General features: G+C 36.2%; 1 protein-coding gene and 1 pseudogene across 11 annotated transcripts in view; one reads left to right on the forward strand and one right to left on the reverse strand.

Moving 5' to 3' along the window:
* NBEA (neurobeachin) overlaps positions 1-25,286 on the reverse strand; it is a 697,478-nt gene that overhangs the window by 659,445 nt on the left and 12,747 nt on the right. The window lies entirely within an intron of this gene.
* LOC147584823 (small ubiquitin-related modifier 1 pseudogene) lies at positions 4,281-5,045 on the forward strand (annotated as a pseudogene).

Genomic DNA, 25,286 nt, shown 5'->3' on the forward strand with positions numbered 1-25,286 from the left:
ACAGACAATCTTAAGCAGGTTCCATGCTCAGTGTGAAGCCTGAACTCAGGGCTCGATCCCACAACCCTGGGACCATGACCTGAGCTGAAATCAAGGGTAGGATACTTAACTGACTGGGCCACCTAGGAGCCCCAAAAGAGCATTTTTTTTTAATCAGAGAAATTAAAAAAATATTGTGAGTTCACTGGTCTCTAACCCCAATCTATTCTTAATTACTCTTACCTAGTGGCAGAGGCTCTTCTTTGGGACAGAAGTCTCAAAGGCATAAGCACCCCTCAATTGCTATGACTCTCTAGGGAGAATAAAAATCATTTGAAAGTTTTAAAGATTTCAGTTAAATCTCATCTCATCTCATTTGAGATGTTTTATCTCAAATTCTAAATAAGAGCAAATCTTACTTTTAAAAAGTAAACCTCATTCTTAAAATGCAAATCCCTTATGCCAGGCACTATAAAGAAACAAAAGAGAGAGAGACAAAGTACAACATTCACGCACAAGCAATCACTCTCAGGCACACACATAAAAAGGAAAAAAATGATTGAGCAAATAAGTCTATGTGACCTATTGAAAGGAGTAAGTATGTTAAATAAAACTAGGCAATCATATAATCACAACTGGAAATAATTGAGAGATCCTGACCAGGCTAGTTGTCTTTATTCAGTGAGATAAATACTTTTACAACTAATATTTTCCTATTGTCTTTACAAAAGATCCTCAAGGATGGACTGTCAACATCCTCACTTTCTAAAATATTTCAACTCTTACCAGTTTTTTCATCAGAAATAATTTTCTCCTATTAAAAGCTATACTTTTCTCATTTTTTTCATTAAAGTAAGTAATAAGTCATTTAAATTCAGTATAGGTACCCTTTGTAAGTATTTCATTTTTGCTATCAAACTTCATTTATTTTAATAGCTTTAAATATGTAATCTTTTATTGATTTCTTCATATCTTTTTAGAAGAAGCGTAATCAAAATGGTGCTCAAACATCTAAAGAAAAACCTACTAGCGTGTAGAAAAAATTACAATACTTCTTGCACATGACTGTCTTTGTAACAGACTAAGCAAAAAGTCAAACATAATGTTATTCACTGTAGTTCAATTCAGTGTATGTACTGGGCAGCATCTACATAATGAGTACTACAGCTTGATAGGCACTCCTCACTATGCTGTAACCAGGGATCATTCTCAAACAGTGAGACAATAAATCTCTGAAAGCAATTGATTATTTATTTCTAGATATCTACCTCCTTATTCTAATAGGAAGTGGTAGGAATAAATTCCTCACACTAATTTTTGGCATATTTATTTCTCACCAAAAATTAGTTAAATGGAATTTTGAATTCATCTCTGGATTTATTCTTTCAATTATTCATTCAAATATTTCCTGAACACATACCATATGCAAAGGACTGTATTAGGTCTCACAATACAGTAGTTAACAGGAAAACTCGGTGCCATAAAGGTTATATTCTAGGAGCGCCTGTGTGGCTTAGTAGGTTAAGTGTCCAACTCTTGGTTCTGGCTTAGATAATTACTTCACAATTAGTGGAAGCAAGCCCCGCAATGGGCTCTGCACTGACAGCACAGAGCCTGCTTGGGATTCTCTCTCTCTCTCTCTCTCTCTCTCTCTCTCTCTTTCTGCCCCTCTCTGGCTCACACACACACACTCTCTCTCTCTCTCTCTCAAAATAAACATTAAAAAAAGCTTATATTCTAGCTGCTAGATTATTAGTGCATATAACCTTATTTGGAGAAGCCACGAAATATCTGAAAAATTAATTTGGGAGAGGAGAAAGTAACTAGAGGAAGATAAAAGGGAAATGAAGGAAAGAATTTCAGGCAGAAGAATAGGGTTTACCAAAGCTCTAGGATAAGAAGAACCTCTAATAAAAGATAAAAGAACATCTTGGTGGTTGCGGTGCAGACAGCAAGGGGGGAGAAGAAGAAGAATAAATGAATGGAAGAGTGGCAACAGATGAGATAAGTGAGCTATTGTGCTATCAGATCATGTAGGGACTTGCAGATCATATTAACAAACTACAGCTTTGGGGCACCTGGGTGGCAGTTAAGCGTCCAACTCTTGGTTTCAGCTCACGTCATGATTTTAAGGTTTGTAAGTTTGAGACCCTCATCAGGCTCTGTACTTGTGGCTTGGGGCCTGCTTGGGATTCTCTCAATTTCCTACTCTCTCTCTGCCCTCCCCGGCTCATGCTTTCTCTCTCATAAAATAAATAAATAAACTTAAAAAAAAAAAAAAATTTCAGCTTTACCTTAAGAACAATGGGTAACCACTGAAGGGCGCTATGCTTCTCTCCGATACCTCTTAACCAAGTCAAAAATTTAACACTTGCTGGTTTATTCATTTCCTCCTAACTCTCTTTTTCCCCATCAAGAGACTCCATATTTCAAAATTATTTGAGTCTATCCCCTTCCCCAAATGGAATATTAAAATTTTCTTTGTTCTCACTGCCAGTGTTCTGAGGGACTCAGCAACTACTAAGGTGAACAGTTACTCTAGACATTAAGATGGGCCTGGAACTACCTGTATTAGCAAAAGTTAAATAAGCTAATGGGCCTCTAATGCACATCTACTAAAACTCCTACACAAATAGAGCAAAGATCCCTGACACAAACAGATGTATTAAAATACACTGATAATAGGACTTAACACTGTTGACTGATCAGTTCTAAAAAATTAAGTCTTACCATGAGCTTAACACTGTGATCAAGGTCCATTTGTTGCCTCAGCTGTCTGAAATGCTGACAAATTTCAGGAGCAGTGTAAAACCTAAGGCTTTTCTTATGTTCTAGCTCTCACTCCTCCCAGAGAAAACTGACCAGGTCACATGTGAATTTAATAAATCAGTAGATTTAAGAGGGAGAAATCTTAAAGTCAGACACAATAGAAGGAAAAGCAAGAGAGGTTAAGGATGATTTTAAAGTTTCCAGCTGAACTTGGCTCTAGGTTTTACATCATCTCTCTTGTCCCTATATTGAAACTTGAAAGCATAGTACATCTATCCCTCCCAGTTTGCCTGAAAATACCAATTAATCCTTCAAACTCCAAGCAGGATGTAGTATTCCTTCAGAATGTGTTCCTTAAACTCTCCCTGTCAGTGTGCCCATATTGCCTAGCCCAGTGAGAAACAATCACATTTTCTCTGCCACTTTCTTTCCAAGTAGATATTTCTATTAATGTATTTCTCACACCTGTTTATATTTATTTCCTCTACGGACATGTGAAAACCCTGAAAGGAGGGATCTGTGTCTTTAATAGTTTCATTGCCAATGTTTGTCAGGCACACATAAGAGACTCTACATTTGTTGAGTGTACTAACGGCCTACTAAGCTTTTTGCGTTGTTTTTTAAATTTAGGATAGAGGCTGAATCTGGTAATAGTGAAGTGGTTCTTAACACAGTACAGATAAGAACTATAAACTCTGGAAAAAATATTCAAAAACAGCTTTCTGAAGGTGAAGAGCAACCAAAACCGTACATGTAAAAGAATAGAAATGGGAGTTGACAGGTATAAGAAAGTAACAGTATTTCATAAAATTCGTTGTTTCTTATGATTTTCTATTTAGGGACGAGCCCCGATCTACATCATGAACCAGAAGTTATGGACAATCTCAGCAGTTTGAACGTGAGAGAAGCAATTCTTGAAACAAAAGCACAAGAGAGAAGAAGCCCCAAATAACCTTGGACAAATGTCTGGCTCAGCCATGAACTACTCACATTCATAAGATTTCAACTGATGCCAACTATTGAGTTCTGCAGTTTGAGTTTATCCAAGTAAACGGACACCTTAAAATTTGTCAACAAAATTCAGAAGAGCGTAACAAAATGTAGAATCTCTACACAGCATTATTCACAGCATTCACGATAACAATCCAAAATTACTTAACATACAAATAACAAAGAAAATATAGTCCATTCATGAAATAAAACATGATCAATAGAAACCAAAATCCAGAGGACCCAGATGCCTGAATAAACACATAAAGATTTTAAATCAAGTAGTATAACTGTGTTCATGGAACTTTAAAACACATCTCATAATGAATAAAAAGACTGGGAATCATAGCAAAGAATTACAAACTACAGAGTCAAATACAAAACGTACAATAGAAAGCTATGACATTTAAATTAAAATGTTCACAGAATAGGCTAAGTAGCAGATCAGATAAAAAAAAAAAAAGAGCCAATGGAATTAAAGGTAAATCAATTTAAGTATTTAATCTGAAGAAAAATGAGAGGAAAAAGAGTGGGAAAAAACAAATAGAACCTCCAGCCTAGCCAGCCGCGGTGTTGTGCTGTGGGGAAGAGAGACAGATCTGTAAACCCCGGAGCCAGGTTCTGCCGATCCGACGCCCCTGCTGTGCAGAGACCCTGAGTGAAGCCACCGTCACCATGTCTGACCAGGAGGCAAAACCTTCAACTGAGGACTTCGGGGATGAGAAGGAAGGAGAATACATTAAACTCAGAGTCATTGGACAGGATGGCAGTGCGATTCACTTCAAAGTGAAAATGACAACACATCTCAAGAAACTCAAAGAATCATACTGTCCAAGAGAGGGAGTTCCAGTGAATTCACTCAGGTTTCTCTTTGCAGGTCCGAGAATTGCTGATAATCATGCTCCAAAAGAAGTGGGAATGGAGGAGGAAGATGTGACTGGAGTTTATCAGAAACAAACAGGGGGTCATCCAATGATTTAGGTATTCTTTTTATTTTTTTCTTTACCCTCAATCCTTTTTTATTTTTAAAAATAGTTCTTTTGTAATGTGGTGTTCAAAACGGAAATGAAAACCGGCACCCCATCTCTTTAAAACATCTGGTAATTTGAAGTCTAGTGCCCATTCTTCATGATCACTTGTTTTCATTGTGCTGATTTTTGGTGATCAAACCTCAGCCCCCTTCATATCGCACTCTCCTGTTTAAAAAAATTACATGTGTGCACAGAGAGGCCACCACCTTTTCCAGGACTGTGCATTTTCAGGCTTGTGATAAATAAGGTTGACCAATGCGAGTGTTCGTAATGACTTTCCAACCAGCCCTGAAGTTCTAGTATGTGATTGCTTCACTCCTGGACTATGACTTTCAGTGGGAGATGGAAGTTTTTCAGAGAAGTGAACTGTGGAAAAATGACTTTTCCTTAACTTGAAGTCTCTTTTAAAATTTGAGGGTCTGGACCAAAAGAAGAGAAATAGCAAGCTGGAGTCGAGATGACAGAGATCGCGGGAGTAACGACTAACTCCAAAGACAGCTTCACTGAAGAGAAAGCATTTTAAGATAAAAGTCTTGTCAGAAGATCCCAGAAAAGTTCTAATTTTCATTAGCAGTTAATAAAGTTATTCATGCAGAAGTGTGTTCAACAGAACACTGTTCTTTTTTATTTTATTTGTACTTTTTGGCCTGAGATATGGGTTTTAAATGGACATTGTCTGGACCAGCTTCTTTATTTTTTTTATTTTTTTTTTTTTTTAATTTTTTTTTTTCAACGTTTATTTATTTTTGGGACAGAGAGAGACAGAGCATGAACGGGGGAGGGGCAGAGAGAGAGGGAGACACAGAATCGGAAACAGGCTCCAGGCTCCGAGCCATCAGCCCAGAGCCTGACACGGGGCTCGAACTCACGGACCGCGAGATCGTGACCTGGCTGAAGTCGGACGCTTAACCGACTGCGCCACCCAGGCGCCCCTGGACCAGCTTCTTTAAAATAAACAAAATATTTGTAAAAACGGTTAAAAAAAAAAAAAGAGCCTCAGGGGCATATAGTACAAAATTAAAGATCTAATATAAATGTAATCCCAGTAAAAAAGAGGAATAGAAAATAAAAATATTTACAGAAATCAACAGCAATAATAACTTTTAAAGTGCCTCCAAAAACAACACACTTAATTCCTCTCATCGAAATCCTATCAAATTTGGGGAGATGAGCTAAAGCAGTGCTGAGAGAGAATTCTACAGTGCTAGAAAAGAAAGAGCTCTCATTGGCCTAAGATTTCATTTGTGAATTTAAAGAAAAACAAAACAAGTAGAAGAGTGGAAATACAACACAGAAATCAATGAAATAAAAAATTAGCAGAGCCAAATTTGTTTCTTTGAAATGATTGATAAAATTGATAAATCATTAGCTCAAGAGAATAAGAGAGAGAGAAAAAGAAAATAATGCAAATTGTCAGTACCTGGGATGGATTATCACTACAAATCCTACATTACAAACATAAAGACATTAAAAGCATATTACAGAAATGTTTATGAACAACAGTATGCCAACAAATTCAATTACTTACATAGAATGGATAAATCCCTTGTAAAATACAACTTTCCAAACCGACACAAGATAAATGAAAATCCAAATAGCCCATATTTATCAAAAAGGTAAGTTCATTATCAAAAAACCTTCCAATAAAAAAAAAGAACAGGACTAGATATTTTCTATTGGTGAATTCTACAAAACTCATTAATAAAACAGGAAGAAGGAACACTTCCCAACCATTTTATGATAACCTCAGTAGCAAAACCTGACAAGGACATTACAAGAAAATAAAATTACAGACCACAGTCTCTCATGAACACAGCCACAGAAATCCTTAATATTGTAAGCAAGCCAAGTCCAGCAATATAGAAAATGGAAAATGCAGCAGAGTTACCTCAGGATGAAAGCTGTTTTAACATTCAAAAACCAATGTAGCATTGCCACTGAGAATGTAACATGGTAATCACTCTGGAAAACAATTTAGTAGTTTCTTAAAAAGTTAAACACACATTTACCATATGACCCAGCAATTTTAATACTATGTATCTATGGAAATGTATATCCACACAGACGTTTATACAAATATTCAAAACAGCATTATTAATAAAAGCTAAAAATTGGCAACAATTCAAATGTCCATAAACTAGTAAATGGACAGTCAGAATGCAGTATACCCCACAATGGAATCAGTGTTTGGCAATAAAGGAACATAAGTGAACCTCACATGCTAAATAAGGGAAGTCAAACATAAAGATGACATGTAGTGTGACTGAACAGGCAAATATAAAAAGAGTAAGTTAGTGATTGCCAGAGGCTTGAGGTGTGAATGAGGAGTGACATAAGTGTGCCTGAGCTTTCTTTGGGGGGGTGATGAAAATGTTAAAAAAGTACATTATGGTTATAGTTGAATGATTATGGAGAATACCAAGTCATTGACTTGTATGCAAAACAAAAACAAAAACATTAATTTTATAGTAAGTAAACTGTATCTTATGAAAGCTGCTTTAAAAAACATAATTATGCAGGGCACCCGGGAGGCTCAGTCGGTTAAGCATCTGCAAACATCTCAGTCATGATCTCACCATTCCTGCAATCGAGCCTCACGTCGGGCTCTGTGCTGACGGCTCAGAGCCTGGAGCCTGCTTCGGATTCTGTGTCTCCCTCTCTCTCTCTGCCCCTCCCCTGCTCGCTCGGTCTCTCTCTCTCAAAAATAAATAAACATAGAATTTTTTTTTTAAATAAAATTCTATTTATAATAACATGTAACATCAATAAAGCACTTAGAAATAAATGTAACAAAAAGTTTGTAATGCCTCTAAATTACAAACTACAAAACAAAACACTGCTGGGAGAGATTTTTAAAAGGCCTAAATAAATAAGAGATACACCATGTTCATGAAATGGAAAACTCAGGATTTTTAAGAAGTCAACCTCTCCCCCCCCCCCCCCCCCCGACACCCTGCTTCTGCCAAGTTAAATTATACATTCTTGCAAATCTATGTATAATCTCCCAGGCCTCTTTGTAGACTGACCATGAATTCTAAAAGGTTTATGTAAATGTAACAACAACAACAAAGCATGACAACTAGAATATTCAAAGCTATCTTAGGAAAAGAAACATGGAGGATGTACAAACCACCCAATTTAAAAATTTATCATAAAGCTCCGGTAATCAAGATACCATAGCACTGGCATAAAGACTAACAAACAGTTCACTAGAACAGGATAGACTCACTGACGCTCCAATCAGTTTTCTACACAGGTGCTACAGTAATCCAATAGAGAAAGGAAAGTCTTTTCCACAAATAACAATGAAACAGATGGATATCAATATGGGGAAGAAAAATAAAACCTGGATCCATAACTCATACACAGACAAGAATTAATTTTATATAGATCACAGACTAAACAACTATCAAACTCCTAGAAGAAAACACAGAAGAATATCTGCATCATCTGTAGTGAAGATTCTTACAGGGCATATTCTTAAGGACACAGAAAGCAAAAACCATAAAGGAAAAAATTGATGAATTAGACTTAATCAAAATTAAAAAGGCTTTGTTCATGAAAAGATAGCTATAGATAAATAAAAAATTTAAAGACAAAAAATTTTCCAAAAACATATATGACAATGGAATGGTATGTAAGATATATAAAGAACTTCTAAATATTTTTTTTTAATTTAAAAATGGCAGAACATTTGAACAGGTGCTTCGCAAAATATTTACAAGCCACCAATTAAGGATATGAAAATATATTAATCATCATTAGCCATCACAGAAGTGCAAACTAAAACTACAATGAACTAAACTATCATACATCCATAAGAATCACTAAGAGCATCAACCATGTAAAATGCTGGTAAGAATGGGCTCTCTCACACAGTGTGGGAAGTACAAAATGTTTCATCCATTTGGAAAAAGGTCTAACAGATTCTTGTTAAACCAAATATACACCATCTCTCTGACCCAGCAATTACATTCTTAAGTATTTACCCAAAGGAAATAAAATACAAATCCCCAAATGACTTTTGTATAAGAATGTTAAAAGAAGCTTTATTCTTTTATAATGGCCCCAAACTGGAAACAGCCCAGAGTTCCATCAACACAAGAATAAACTATGGTAAATTCACATGATAGTCTGCTACTCAGCAATAAAAAGTAACAAACTGCTGATAAACACAACAATATGAACAAATGGCAAAAGCACTATGTTAAATGAAAAGAAGCTTTACTGAGAAGAGTTTATTCATTTTGTCAGATCCCGTTTATACAAATTCTACGACAATAGTCTATGGTGGGAAAAAACTTGAGTGGATGCCTCTGGGGATACGGGGTAGAGATTAACTGGTAGAGGGTATGAGGGAACTTTCTGAAGTGACTATAAGATTTTTTATCTTGATGGGGGTTTGGGTTACTCAGGTACAAGCATGTGTGAATACTGAATATTATATTTAAGGTTGATGTTTTCATCATATGTAGTTTGAAGGGGAGTGTTTAGGGAGACCATAACCAAATACTGAATTTGAAATAAAAGATATGTATAGCTACAACCTGATTTGAAATATATGCCAAAAAAAAAAAAGACCAAAAACAAGATGGATTGATGGATGGATAAGTGATAAAGTGAGTTCTGTAAAATGTAAATGGTAAAATCCAAGTGGTAAGATGACAAGCACAGGAAATATGAAAAAAATCCTAAAGCTCATGAACCTTAGTCTGAAAAGTAAATGACTCCCAGTTATCAAGATGGAGAGAAAGAGAGACAGCACTAGCAGGGGAGGGGCAGAGAAGAGGGAGAGAGAGAGAATCTTAAACAGGCGCCAACTCAGTGCAGAGCCAGATGTGAGGTTCGATTTCACGGCAGTGAGATCATAACCTGAGCTGAAATCAAGAGTTGGACACTCATCCAAATGAGCCACCCAGGCGTCCCAAGATGGATTAATTTCTTTAAAGTACTGATTAATATTAGCACCTATTTCATAATTATATACAATCTACATCCATTTACAGTTACACTTAAATACCTAAGCATAGGTATGTAAACAAGTAGAGAAGTCTCCTAGAAGTGAAATACAACTACAAAGCCTCAAAATCTTAACACTTTTTTTTCTGGAGAAAAAAAGCAGCATGGGGTAGTTTGCAAAAGGCCACAATGAAAAAAATGGATCAGCTTTATGACCCCTATAACTCTTCATTCAGTACACTCCATACCAAAGATTCATCTTATATTTTCACTTAATCTTGCATGTCTCTCCTTTATAAAAGTTTCCCTGAGGTTCCACTCCCTAAAGATGTTAACCACCCCTCCTCAGAAAGTCCATCATTCTTTGTATTTCTCTTATAAAAACTTATGAAATTTATGTCCACTAGGAAAAGTAAAACTGTTAAAAGGCTTGGGCATCAGGCCAACTCTACCTGCACGACCCAAGATAAATTGCTTAATCTTGTTTCTTTGTATGTAAACTGTGGATAACAGAACTTTATCTCACAGGGTTATTATCAGATTATGGTGCTTAGCCTTCTTCATAAAGTACCAGATAAAAATTACTATTATTATTATATTACTATCTCCATATGAGCCTCAGTACCAACAACATTTAACAGGCATTCATTTTTTTAAAAAAATATTCAATTAAAAGAACTGAATAAACTATTCACGTGTTACTGATTGACAGACTATTGCTGTGGCCCATACATATAAACACACTTAAGTAACTGCCCTTCCAGTTTTAAGATGATACTAGTAACTCATCTGTGGCTACTGACTTAAAAACAAATGAGCTTTACTTTGGTTCTTTTTAATTTGTTTTATTTTATCCCTAAAATACAAGATTATTTTTCCATTACTGTCATTTTCATCACTATTTCTGCATGTACTCATAAGGGCAATTCTCTTCACTCCAATTCTCTTCACTCCCTAACCTAAGAGCTCACGACCACATCATCCAAGCAACTGAATAATAGCAAACCCAAATCCTTCCCTTGCCATCACTTTAAAATGTTCAGTTCTGGGGGCGCCTGGGTGGCTCAGTCGGTTGAGCGTCCGACTTCAGCTCGGGTCACGATCTCACGGTCCGTGAGTTCGAGCCCCGCATCAGGCTCTGGGCTGATGGCTCGGAGCCTGGAGCCTGCTGCCGATTCTGTGTCTCCCTCTCTCTCTGCCCCTCCCCCGATCATGCTCTGTCTCTCTCTGTCCCAAAAATAAACAAACATTAAAAAATAAATAAATAAATAAATAAATAAATAAATAAATAAATAAAATGTTCAGTTCTGGCCCACTCCCCAAATTCCTTGTTTAGAGGCCTTCCAAATGTTCATCTTTATGCACATTTGAAACTTCAGTCATACTAAGTAATTAAATTAACAAGATAAATTGATTAATTGCTACCAGCATGATTATTCTTTCATTGTGAAATCTCCAGGCAAGAATAGGATACAATTTATATTCTGGCAAAAAGGGGAAATGAAAGGCAAAAACCAAAAGTTTTTAAATGTCCATGCCTTGATCTCTACTTCACAGCACTAAGTGCCACATTTCTATTCTCTCACTGCACAGCCCTCATAATGTGGAACCTACACAGTCTTCCTTAGTCATGGATATAAAACTCAAACCCAAGCCTCTAATTCCTTTAATAAAAAAAAAAACAAAAAAAAAACAAAAAAACAAGAAGTGAGACTCAAAACAAAATAGAAAGATGAAAAACAGCATTCCAACAACACATTAGACAAAATATCACTAATTAAGGAATATGATAAAAATCATGGTCATTCAGAAAAATAACACCTACCAGTTGTTATCTGGTAGATAATACTCAAGCCTTCTTAATTATAGGACTAAAAATGAATTAGAATCTGAGAAGAACTGAAGTCTTTCTCAATGGATATTAAAACACACATTAGTAATCAGGTACCCATGTGGAAAAACTTCCTTGATCACTCACCAAGCATCCTAAAATAAAAATCTCTCTATGGTAGTACCACTGTACTACAGACATTTTCACTAAAATTACATCACTAATATTGTAACATATTATTTTTAAAATTCTATAAAACAGTGTAACATCAGCAAAAAAATTTGAAGAAACAGAAGATACAATTCAAGTGTCATCCTCTTGGAGAAGCCATTCCCATTTAGAGCAAAGGGTCTACAAACTACTGCCTAGAGATCAATTCTAGCTTGCTGCTTCATTGTAAATAAGATTTTATTGAAATACCACCATGCCCATTCATGGACATACTGTTTAAGGCTGACCACAGTATAACTGAAATACATATATTTGGTCTTTGCCCCAGTTCCCTGCACATAGCTTCAAAACCCTTGACATTTCATAGGTGTCCTTTGTTATCCATAATTAGTCCCTTTTGATTATACCTAACGTTATGCTAACAAGGTGACTCATGGTCAGTCCCTAGATAGTTTAAAAGAGAGGAGCCAGCCAATGAAAGACCAAGCATGTGAGCACAGGGCTGGAGACTGAGTTCAATTATGTGGTCAACAATTAAATCAATCACACCTACACAATGAGTCCACAAAAACTATTGAACAATGAGATTCAGGAAGCTTCCAGGTTGCTGAACATATCGATGTGCTGAAAGGGTGCCCAGAAAGGGCATCGAAGCTCTGTGTACCCACTTCCCACCTCTAACATACTGACCTATATGTCTCTTCCATTTGGATCTTCCTGAGTTGCAGCTTTCTTAATAAAACTAATCCTAAGTATGGTGCTCTCCTGAGCTCTGTGAGTCATTCTAGCAAATTACTGAACTTGGGGGGCGGGGCTATCATCAGCCAGGCAGAAATGTAGGAAGCCCCACTTGTAGCTGGCATCTGAAATGGAGACAGTCTTGTGGGACCAAGCCCTTAGCTTATAGGTTTACACTAACTCTAGTGTCAGAATTCGATATAATTATAGGACACCTAACTGAGGTCAGAGATTAGTGTTGCTACCTTCCCACTACAGCTGCAAAGTAGAGTAGCGGCAATAAACAGAATATGGCCCATAAAGCCTAAAATGCCTGGATCTTTACAGAAAATATTTGCCTACTACTGTTCTAGGGAATTAGTCTCTCAAAGTCTCCTGTTTCAACACTTTTGGTACATATCACTAACACATTAACAGTTATATTTATATATTTACTTGTCTATCTCCTCCAGGATATTACTACTTATGAATAAAGAATAGTTTCATTATCATCATATTTTTAGGACCAACTTCTTGGCATACAGTTGACCAAAGCTTAATAAAAATACCTATTTAAAAAGAAAAAACAAAAAAAAACTTCTTACAGCATGTTTCTGTCCCAGTGTATCTCTTTTTTTTTTTTATTTGAGAGAGAGAGAGAGAGCATGAATAGGGGAGAGGGGCAGAGAGGGACAGAGAGAGAGAATCCCAAGCAGGCTCCATGCCCAACACAGAGCCCAACATGGGGCTTGATCCCATGACCGTGGAGTCATGACCTGAGCCAAAATCAAGAGTTAGACATTGAACCAGCCAGGCGCCCCCAGTGTATCTTATTTTCTATTTTAATATCAGGCCTATGTTCTGATTCTAAAAGAAAAAAACAAAACATTATTGAGAGATCATGGATTATTAGCATATTAAGGCCTGAGAGTACCACAAAATGCTCTAATTCAATCTTCATTTTCAGTCACGCAAAATAAAGTCTACAACGCTTAAATGACTTGACCAACTAATTAGTAACAAACAAGATCAGAATCCAAGTCCAAAATCAATAATCTTTTCACTAACAATACCAAATGTTTCTAATGAGTGAATAAAAGCATCACAACATAAGTAAAACTAAACTTTGTTCAAAATGTACCCCCTAAAAGTACTCTCCATTCATGCTACTCAGAGTACCAGTTAATGAATGAGAAGGCTGAATCAGAACATGAATCAACACACTTCTTTCACAAAGAAAGTTTTGTTATGGAAAAAAAATATTTGAAATAAACAGTGTGCTTACTAACAAATTTGATTTACATTCTGGCACAAGCTCCTTATCTCCTCTCAGACCAAGAAACATTTTACAAATATGCAAACCTCTTCTGGGGGCCACATTTTCAATAGCAATGTACTAAACAAACATTCAGTATTGAAGCAGAAACTGTTAAAAGTATAATGATCTTCAAATATACAATTTATATACACAGCTCCCACTTGAAAGGAATACGAGGGAAGGAACAGAACATCTATTTCACTCCATATATAAGGATTTTCTTATATATCCATATACATGCAGTGTAGATACAGACATAAAGAGGAAGACAAACAGAAGCTCAGAGAGATGTAATACTTGGCTCAAGGTCACAAAGCAAAGAAGAGGCAGAGCCAGGATTTGAATTCAGATTAGTCATTCCACAAAGGCCAAGCTCTTTACAGAAAACCAGGATACAAAAACAGATTTGACTCAAATAGCATTTGCACATTAATTCATAAATCTAAATATAGTCCAGCACATCAATTCATAGCTGTGAAAGGCCTAAAAGGAGCACGTACAGGATGGATCTAGAAGAAGCACCCACTGTTTATATAGACTTCACCACTGAACAGGCTGTCCTCTCTGACCAATCCTGTTGTTTCAAGGAGAGAAACACAAGAAATACTGAAAGAGTAAGACAGTACTAGTCTATCTAATCAGATCACCTTACACGGAATATACACACGTATTGCTTTGCTCTTGTCACTCTTGCCAAAACTCCTCCACACTGCCCAAAGTCCTGAGCTTCAAATTTACCCAGCTTCATTTGTCTCATGTGTAAAAGGGGACAGAAATGCATATATCATGGAGTTACTACCTTAATTGAAAATACTTTATTTTCTCTATTGTAAGAAATATTTTTCATATATTAACATTTCTGAAATCAACATATAACTCATAATTGATGTGTACATTTAATGTAGTAGTGTTTCTTTTCTTACCCCTAAGTGCTATTATTAAATCAGTAACGGTCAACTGCATAGCAGAATACCTAACAAAAACTTGTAACTACTATCATTATTTTATTATGTTTGGTGGAAATGAGCAACAGATTCTGGTTCTGAAAGCAGCTCATTCCAGAACTTTTCTTTATGTACTCATAAAAGCATACATGTTTAAAGCATTATTTTTATTTTTCCTGCTCTCCCTCCACCTTGACGTCTAGAGACCTCGATTTTGCCAACTGCAGTTTGCCAACCACATCCATTTCAAGTGACTCCTGAGTTTGTTGACAGATTAATGTATTTAAAAGATAACTAATGTAATGCAAAAACTGGAAATACTTAACTTCCTGAAAATTGTCTCTGACTCTGAATTAGAGAAGAATCCAGTAGAGACAGAAGCTTAAGCTAAGTCCTAAAGGATAGGCAGTAATTTGATGGGAGAGAAAAACATTGCTACAAAGAAGGTACTACTTTAAACATACTATGCTGATACAAATTTCCAGATGTAGATAGAATACTCTCACTCTACCCGATCTACTCAGCAAACTCCTGCTCACCCTTCAAATCCAATCTCAAGAGAGTCCTCTAACTTAAAGTCTTTCCTGACTTCTGCAAACAGTTTTGTCGCTTTCTCTTCTGTGATGTTGTATTCTAATACACACTTTTTCTTGAGATCACAGGAGAAATAAAAGGCAGAACAAACACTTGAATTCAGATTAGTCAAGGGACAAAGGCCTGATCACATTACTCAGTATTTTTTAAATTTACACATCAGTCTCTCTTTTTAGAATCTGAAGTCTTTAAAGAAAAGATTCATCTTTCCAATCCCATTCTACCCCAGGTTTGACCATACTATTCCTAGGAATAAGCAATTTAGCTCCCAATCACCACTGAGAAATAAAAATATGTTTAAATTAATCTCCTCCTCCTCTCCACTGGGTATTTATAAATCTTTCAAGGTTTAGAACATCCAAGAATGTTGCTGAAGTATATATACTCTTAAATTTTAATGGAAGAAGACAACACATATCGCCAACTCTCAAAAACTAGACAATTATCCAAATGCATCGTGCTAGCTTTGAGGCAAGACATCCCAAGAACACTGCTGTGACGCGTCCTCTACTCTGGACACTGCTGTGAATCACCCAAAAGCTTCTTACAACAGTTCTTTCTCCAATCCAATATTTCTAGCACCCGCTGGTCCCAATGTTGTTCCAGTATTAATTTGATCCAAGGGGTATCAAGTGTTTGCCTACTAATCACCTAGTCACCTAGATAATGCTCTTCCCCTGGCTCTTCCTGCACATGGAAGTGAGAAAATAAATTTCTGCTGTTCAAGCTATCTGTTCTGTGACAGCAGCCTTAGCAAATTAGCACACCAGCCAAACCCAGGTAACTCAAGTTGAATATAATAAACGGAATAATTGCTAGACTAGAAATTCAGAGACCTGAAATCCAGTCCTAAAGCATGGCAATTTAAAAACTGTGTAACCCAGATTAAACCAGTAACTTTCCTGTGCCTAGGTTTCCATATCTGAAAACTAGATAATCTTTGAAACTTTATCATGTACTAGCATTCCAGAATTCTAGTATTCAAAATCAGGGTCCTATTTAAAATATGGTACTCCCGGGGCGCCTGGGTGGCTCAGTCGGTTAAGCGTCTGACGTCAGCTCAGGTCATGATCTCACAGTCAGTGAGTTCGAGCCCCACATTGGGCTCTGTGCTGACAGCTCAGAGCCTGGAGCCTGCTTCAGATTCTGTGTCTTCCTCTCTCTCTGCCCCTGCCCTGTTCATGCTCTGTCTCTGTCTCAAAAAAAATTAAAAAAATAAATTTTAAATATGGTACTCCTGACAATTAATACTAAAATTAGCACTCTAAATACAATAGGGGACTCTGATTCTGATAAATCAAATAAATAACAAACTGTTATGTCCTGCTTTCCAGGTAAAGTTATGGCTACTTCTCAACTTCTGTTTTAGTAAACAGGATAAACACGAACTTCCAGAAAGTATATTTTCACATATATTTTCTAATAGTAATTCATAACAAGTAGGCATTTCTTTCATTAAGAAACAGTCTAGCAAATAATTCAAGCAAATATCTAGTAAAACACATTAGAAATAATTTTCATCCAACCAATTCTTACATTTTATTGTAACTGCTTCTTCAACTCTGAAGCAATGTTTACAATTTGCCTTCCAAAGTATTTGCTGACAATAAGATGCATTTTAATTTGTTGCCATATTGATTTCTATGAATTATTTAGGCAATTTTTACCAGAGCAGGGAGAACAAGTTTTTCCCCAGTGAGATGTGGTTTTTAAATTATTGCTATTAAGTCAATGCATCAGTTAGGATGAGGTTTACTGATACATAACAAGAAAACCGAAAACATGAGTGGTTCAAACAATATAAAGATTATATATGTGTGTGTCCGCATGTATAAATATATATTTGTATATGTATATATACACACACAGATGCATACATATAAAGAAAGAAAACATGCTAGAATATTAGTTTATTTCTATCCCTCCAATGGTTCATTTATTTTTAAGATATTCCCTTCTAAACCAGTGCTGCCCAGTGAAAATATTATGTAAGCCATATATATAATTTAAAATTTTATTAACCACAATAGAAGAAAATGTAAAGAAACAGGAGAAATTCAGTTATATTTCATTTAACCCAATATATGTAAAACACCATTTTAACATGCAATAAATATTTTCAAATTATTATGATTTTTATACCAAGTTTTCAAAGTCAAGTGTGCGTTTTATGTTTTCGGTACATTTCATGTGCTCACCAGCCACATGTGGCTTGTGTCTACCCTATGACTGCACAGCTCTAGACAGACCTAGCCAGCTTTCAAACCTCAGCTCAAGCATAACTGCTTGTGTGAAGCCTTCCCTTGACGCCTTCCTTTGACTTCATTAGTACATTTCTCCTTTCAGTGTGGCCCACCATAACCTGATTCGTTTCTATCATAGAATTTACAGATATAATTGCCTGTAATTATCACCCTCTATAGCATTAAACACTCCAGGGCAGGGATTTGTCTTGACCATTGTATCCTCAATGCCTAGCATTACATATGGTGAGTACTCAATAAATATTTGCTTGAATAAAAGGGATAGGCAGTCAGATATGAAGGGCAGGTTGAAAATGAGTACATACAGTCAGACCCAGTAGACCAGTATTTAAATGGGGGTGGAAAGAAGGGCACAGAAGAAGTAGCTATGAACAAAAGAACTAGATAACCTGCAAATTAAATATAGTACTCTACCCTGAATACTTAAATCAATTAGAAAATAAGTCAAGCCAACTATAAAATAATATAATTCAATAACAGTATATATTAAACATTAATCTCTATCACAGTATAAAGCAAAACTTTTATAAGATCTCTGCTTTTTCCTTAGGAATAAACTACATTAACACAGTCCCTTTTTAACAACTAGTAACATCACAAACATGATACATGTAATTATTAAATTCTATTCTCATATACTACCTCCCCATTAATATATCTTTATGCCTTTTACATAGAAAGATAATAAATTAAGGCTCTAAGGTATAAAATACATTATCATATTGACCCAGCCCCAATCACTCTCTCCCTGGAACTGAAATCTATGTTGCAAATGTCTATGTCCCGTACATTCTAGGCAGGTCATTTTCAATTTATTTCAGTTTGGCAGCCTAATTTTTCAATGTAATTGGGTTCAGCTGTCATTCTGAATGACAGTTTGTCATGCAGTAACTAAAATACATTAGTTTACCTTTCAGAGTGCAATTACTAATCAGGTTAAATATTATTTCTGGAATTTTAAAAAAGCCCAATATAATTAATTTTTAAAATCAGCAAATCTGACTAAAATATATTTGCTCAACATAATTCCTATAAAAGTATCTAAATGAGTATTTTCACTGAGAAAATAGCTTCTTCACAGCTACTCAACCCATCCCTGAAATAAGTCAGTCATCCTAAAAATGAATGCTTTTTGATCCTAAGGCCCAAATGAGGAAATGGTAATAGTTCAAAACAACTCCAAGACCATTCAGGCAATATTACTGAACTGTGACCAATTAGTTTAGTCAGTCCCTGTGTGGTACTAATGAGACCAAGGAAATGGGTTACATTTCCATTTGAATCTAAACTTAGTAAAGTGAATGGTTAAAAGACTGAATCTACAATCCCACCCAATTAGGGCCTGCTGTCTGCCAGATTGATGACTTCAACAATAATAGCTATGAAACAAGCATGTGAATAGATTAACAGCTAGGAGGAAAAATTCACACCTTAGCATGGAACAGATACTCCAAAGAAACTTGCAATGTGAAAAGTCACACTTTGATAAAGATGAATCATTAAAGCTCAACTCTTAAAAACCAAGACAAGTAAATATGCTACCTTATAAATAGTTTCTACATTATTACATATAATATTTGACCTAACATATTTTTCTGGAACATTCTTTCAATTCTGGAATGCTACATAATGAAAAACTGTAATTTGGTTGGCAGAAAGGAAAAACCAGAGTCCTTTCAGCAGAAGGAAGGAACAGGATTTCCTTACAGAGGAAGAAAAGTTCACCAAAACAGTTAACACCAGACCAGTTAAGAAAAAGGCTTATTTGTGGTGATCCTGAAACTGAACTATATCAAGCTAGCTTGAATCTTCTTCTAGATTTCGGAAAACCATTAATTCAACTTTGATAAAATGTTAATTTTTAGAGTTCTGATTTTATGAGACTGATGAAATTGAAAATAATTTAACACACTCAGTGCCCATCATCTCTTCGTCCACCTTCTCTTAATCATGAACTACAAATGCCCAACAGAAATCTAGCTCCTTCTCTTCACATGTGGTAAAAAGGTAAACAATGAAAACTAAACTCACCTCCTCTCTCCACAGGGCTGAAATTTACACAAGTTTACTCAATTGTATTTAATTACAACTTCACTCAGTAAATTATACATGTCATATACCCTATCATCACCACCTTTTCAAATCTCAACCTACACTTTTTAAAAAAAATAATAATCATTGAGTGCTTACTTTGTATCAGACCCATCACCAGGCATCAGGAATCTCTTCCCATTGTCCCTTCCCTCAATCATAACTTAAAAATTTGAAATCTATCCCCTTCTTACTGATGAACATACTCTAATAGCAGTGTTAAGAGTGAATCTTTTTTTTTTCTCCTAAGATAATGGGCAAGGGAGCACCTGGGTGGCTCAGCTGGTTAAGCATTCAACTTCAGCTCAAGTCATGATCTCATGGTTCATGGGTTTGAGCCCCACGTAGGGCTCTGTGCTGACAGCTCAGAGCCTGGAGGCTGCTTCTGATTCTGTCTCCTTCTCTCTCTGCCCCTTCCTCGCTCTCTCTCTCTTTCTCTCTCTTTCTCTCTCTCTCTCAAAAATAAATAAACATTAAAAAGATTTTAATAAAAGAAGATAAAGGGTATGATAGTTTAGAAAACGATGCAAAGTGTAATTTATTTCCCAAAGTTTTCAACACAAGACCTAATTCCTGAGTCACCTGTATACCTAACAATTAAGTTAGCTATAGACAAAAACTAAAAGAAATATAATGTGAACCACATATATAATTTAAAAGTTATCTAACAGCCACATTAAAAGAACTAAAATGGAACAGGTAAAGTTAACTCACTTTATAAATTAATAAATAACCCAAGTGGCAATATAACCAAGATAATTTCATTTCAACATGAAACCAACATAAAAATAATGAGATATTTTACATTATTTTCCTCATCTAAGTCTTTGAAACGCTGTATTTAAACTTAAAGCATATCTAAATTCTTATTAGCTGTGCTGTAAGAAGTGCTTGAGAGCCACAAAACACAGGGGCTTCTACCCTGGACAGTACAGCTACAGATAAGCCAAAAGAAGAAGCACTTTAAAACAAGTAGTAAATATATGAAGAGACAAACTTACAATGAGACCAAGTTTTCAATAGACTTTAAAATGGCATAAACATAGACATGATTGATAAATCTTTACTAAGTTATTTAAGATAAGGTAGGCCTATACTGCAGGGGTATAAAAGAGGATGGATAAATTATGTTATTTCTTAAAAATAAAAGCAGTTAAAACTAAAGATTCAGCTTCAGAAGCTGTATACGACAAAAATGAGTTCAAATAAATAGGGGCATGCTCTCTAGAAGCTTCTAACTAGGTACATAAGATGAAAGACATATTTTAGAAGGGCACCTGGGTGGCTCAGTCTGTTAAGCGTTGGACTTCAGCCCAGGTCATGATCTCACAGTTGGTGAGTTTGAGCCCCGCCCTGGGCTCTGTGCAGACAACTCAGAGCCTGGAGCCTTCTTCAGATTCTGTGTCTCCCTCTGCCCCTCCCCCATCTGTGCTCTGTCTCTCTCAAAAATAAATGAACATTTAAAAAAAAAAAAAAGATAAATTTTAGAGAAAAGCGTTTTTTTTTTTTATTTTAAAACAGACTGTTTAATGCAGGCAGATTAACAAAAAACCTCTAAGAAAAAAAGAAATTACAGGTTGTTGTATTTTTTTTAATGAAGGAGAAGTTGAGGTAAAATCACTACTGAATATTCTATAAGAAATTGGAATCACTGCAACAAATTGCTGCTGTCTTCCATAATTAATTAATTTTTTAGATGGCAAGAATTATTCATGTTTGAGTATTATTCCTGGTCTTTCTTTCCCTGTGCCTACTCAAGAGAATTCTGGCTTGGCCTGCTGAGTCTCTTACTCCTGCCACCCTGAGACTGTCTTACCAGTCTAAATGGAAATTATTTTAGGCTTTGTAATATAGAGAGAAGAAAGAGGAATACTAAGAATTTACAAGGTTAGAACTGTGTGCTGATTTTCTTGACAAGTTCTAGGATAAGAGGATCAAAAGCAGCTATACTATGGAAACAAAGCAAAGAGAGAAAACGTAAATTTTTAAGAAATATTACTATGGTCTCTGTATCTCTATTCCACATAATATTCAAAAATAGGAGTAACGAGCCTGAGTCATATAGAAATTACTTTTTCTTGGGGCGCCTGGGTGGCGCAGTCGGTTAAGCGTCAGACTTCAGCCAGGTCACGATCTAGCGGTTCGTGAGTTCGAGCCCCGCGTCGGGCTCTGGGCTGATGGCTCGGAGCCTGGAGCCTGTTTCCGATTCTGTGTCTCCCTCTCTCTCTGCCCCTCCCCCGTTCATGCTCTGTCTCTCTCTGTCCCAAAAATAAATAAAAAACGTTGAAAAAAAAATTAAAAAAAAAAAGAAATTACTTTTTCTTATTGGAGGCTGTTTTTCATTTCCATCAACAAAGAGACTGATACATACAGATCCTGAATTTACAAATGTAACCTACAAATACAGACTCCAGAGTATCTTATCTGTGTTGCCAATGGAGACTGGTTTGAATAAAAAACTCTTACTCTTTGAAGACATATGCTAAGTGAAATAAGCCAGACAAAGGGAAAAATACTGTAGGATGACACTTACATGAAGTAACCAGAACAGTCAAACTCACAGGGACAGAAAGTACAATAGTGGTCACCAGGAACCGAGGGAAAAGGACTGGGGAGTTACTATTTAATGGGTACAGAGTTCCAATTTGGGAATATGAAAACAGTTTTACCGGTGAATTTTCTCACAATAAAAAAGACATAAAGACTTTGAACAAACTGAGTTAGCTTTGAAATAAACCTAGTAATAATGACATTTGAAAAAATAAAAATTAAGAAATAATTCTTACTGACTTCTAAAGCCACATTTACCACCACTAAAAATACGTATTCTTTATTAAGATACTCATGCCTATTTGTTGAAAATAAGTGTGCTGGATGCATAACATTATTTTAAGAAATTGACATGGTAAAGCAGTAGCTAAATGAATATAGCATAGTGAAAATAGTTTTTAAATGTTAGTAATCAAAGTATTCATTTAGAAATATTCATTTCCCAAATATAGTACTTACATTTCTTCTTGGTTGGATAAAGTAAATAACAAACATTTTAAAACGTAGGAGCTTCATGCATTAAACCCCATGGTATCTCTCTGAAAATTATCTGTGGAGTTTCAGAGATGAGGACAGTTGGGAACACAGAAATTTGGAAATAACATGAACAACAGGTTTTATAGAATACCTGGGAACACCGCAGCTTATGTCTACTCTATTATCCTAGCCTCATGCACATGGCTACAAGGTATCCAAGGGAAAAGTCTGTTTCTTCTAGCAAGAGCTCAACTAAATGGAGATTTAGCAAACTATGTTTTTGTGTGTAGCTCTCCTCAGCTACTTACGAAGCCCAAGTTATCTTACCACTCATAGAAATACCTGCCAAGCCAAGCATTAAGGACAACGAACATTATTCAGATGAACATATATGAAATTCATATCCAAATAATTAACTTTTAGTACAAGCAAAATATCAGTATCTTTAATAGGACAATAGTTAATTACACATTTCAAAAACAAGTCAATGCAATTAGTTTAATTTTTCTCTATTCATCTTTAGTTTCTCTTCTGAATTATGATACTCTCAAAATAAGTCTTCTTTATCCTCTGCCAGTATGAAACATTCCTTTAATTTTTTTTAAGATTTTATTTTCTGGGGGGCTCCTGGGTGGCTCAGTCGGTCGGGCATCTGACTCCAGCTCAGGTCATGGTCTCGCAGTTCGTGAGTTCAAGTCCCACATTGGGCTCTGTGCTGACAGCTCAGAGCCTGGAGCCTGCTTCAGATTCTGTGTCTCCCCCTCTCTCTGCCCCTCCCCCACTCATTCTCTCTCTCTCTCTCTCTCTCTCTCTCTCTCTCTCTCTCTCTCTCTGTCAAAAATAAATATTAAACAAAATTTTTTAAAGGTTTTATTTTTTTTAATGTTTATTTTTGAGAGAGACAGAGTGTGAATGGGGGAGGGGCAGAAAGAGAGAGAGGGAGGCACAGAATCTGAAACAGGCTCCAGCCTTGAGCTGTCAGCACACAGCCCGAAGGGGGGCTTGAACCTACGAACCATGAGATCAGGACCTGAGCTGAAGTTGGACGCTTAACTGACTGAGCCACCCAGGCGCCCCAAGATTTTATTCTTTTTAAGTCATCTCTACCTCCCTTGTGAGGCTTGAACTCATGAACAAGAGATCAAGAGTCACATGCTCTACGGACTAGGCCAGCCAAGCACCCCATTCCTGTATTTTTATATGTTATTCATTATTTATTGAATGCCTACTATGTATACATAATTATTACACAATAGTATAACAAATACTGTTTCTGTCAACAGTCAAAAGAAAGGATAAGTACATAGGAAAAAGATACACCCCCCTATGTCAAAGAAGTCTGGGAGCATGCAAATATGATGCCTACATACATAGAGCTCCTGAAATAATTCACTGAATTGGACTCAAATAAATTTTACACCTCCCCTGAGCAAGCCTGAGAGGGGAGAAAAATGTGAACACTCATGGAATAAAAACAGGGGGGTTTCTATAAGAAGAATTAACTAGTTTATAGTTAACATCAGAGGACAAAACTATGAGGTCCCTCATGACCTGTCTCCTTGTGCAAGCTATCCTCTCTTTGTAGAAACTTTTCCACCCCTACCCTTTCATCTTGAGAAACACCTCTTGTCCTTTAAGATCAGGTTCAAAATTACCTAACAATGTGACCTTCCTAGACTCCCCCAGGAAAAAAGTTAGTAGATCCATGGTCACCATGGCATTTTGTTTAAATCTTTGTAATATCACTTTTTACTATTGTAATTTATCTGCTTATTTTTCTATTTCCTATGCTGAACCTCTAGTTATTTAAGGTAGGGACTATGTAATTCTTTTTTATATGCCCAATGAGTATCTTTACTCTGGCAACAGAACACTTAAGTTAGGAGGGGCGCCTGGGTGGCTCAGTGGGTTAAGTGTCCAACTCTCGATCTCAGCTCAGGTCATGATCCCACTGAGCCCCTCATGGCACACATGCACTGAGAGCAAAGCCTGCTTGGGGTTCTGTCTTTCCCTCTCTCTGCCCCCTCCCCACTTGTTCATTCATTCCCTACCCCCCCCCTCTGTCTCTCTCTCTCATATAAAGAAATAACTTAAAAAAAAAGAAAAGAAAAGAAGAACACTAGGTTAGGATTACTCAGTAATTTATTTAACCATCACTTTAAGTATCCAAGCCTGTCTGAGTGAAAAACAAAAACAAAAACAAAAACATCCTTCTGTTGAAAGTTATAAACTGAAACTACAAATTAGCTGAGCAAAGTGGAACTGCAGGCACCAAGATAAAATGAAAAAAACAAAACAAAACAAAACCAAACACTGGACTAAGAGGGAATCTAGATGTTAATTCCTAGTCTGTCAACGACCACAGGATCTTAACCTACCTGGTTCTCTTTCCTCGCCTAGTCAAGTGATAGAGGCAGGCTATTCACCAGATGTAAAGACTATATAATTCCTTACCCACCCCAAATTTAAACTTTCTTTTAATCATAAACGATGCATATATACACCTAAATACCTTTATCTCCCCCACCCCTGAGAAAAATAAAAACTGAATGTTAAAAAAGAAGCACACATAGAAATTAAAATAACCATAAAAGCCAGCGA

Source organism: Puma concolor, chromosome A1, assembly GCF_028749965.1.
Source record: "Puma concolor isolate L17-30 chromosome A1, mPumCon1.1.hap2, whole genome shotgun sequence".
Classification (NCBI taxonomy): Eukaryota; Metazoa; Chordata; class Mammalia; order Carnivora; family Felidae; genus Puma; species Puma concolor.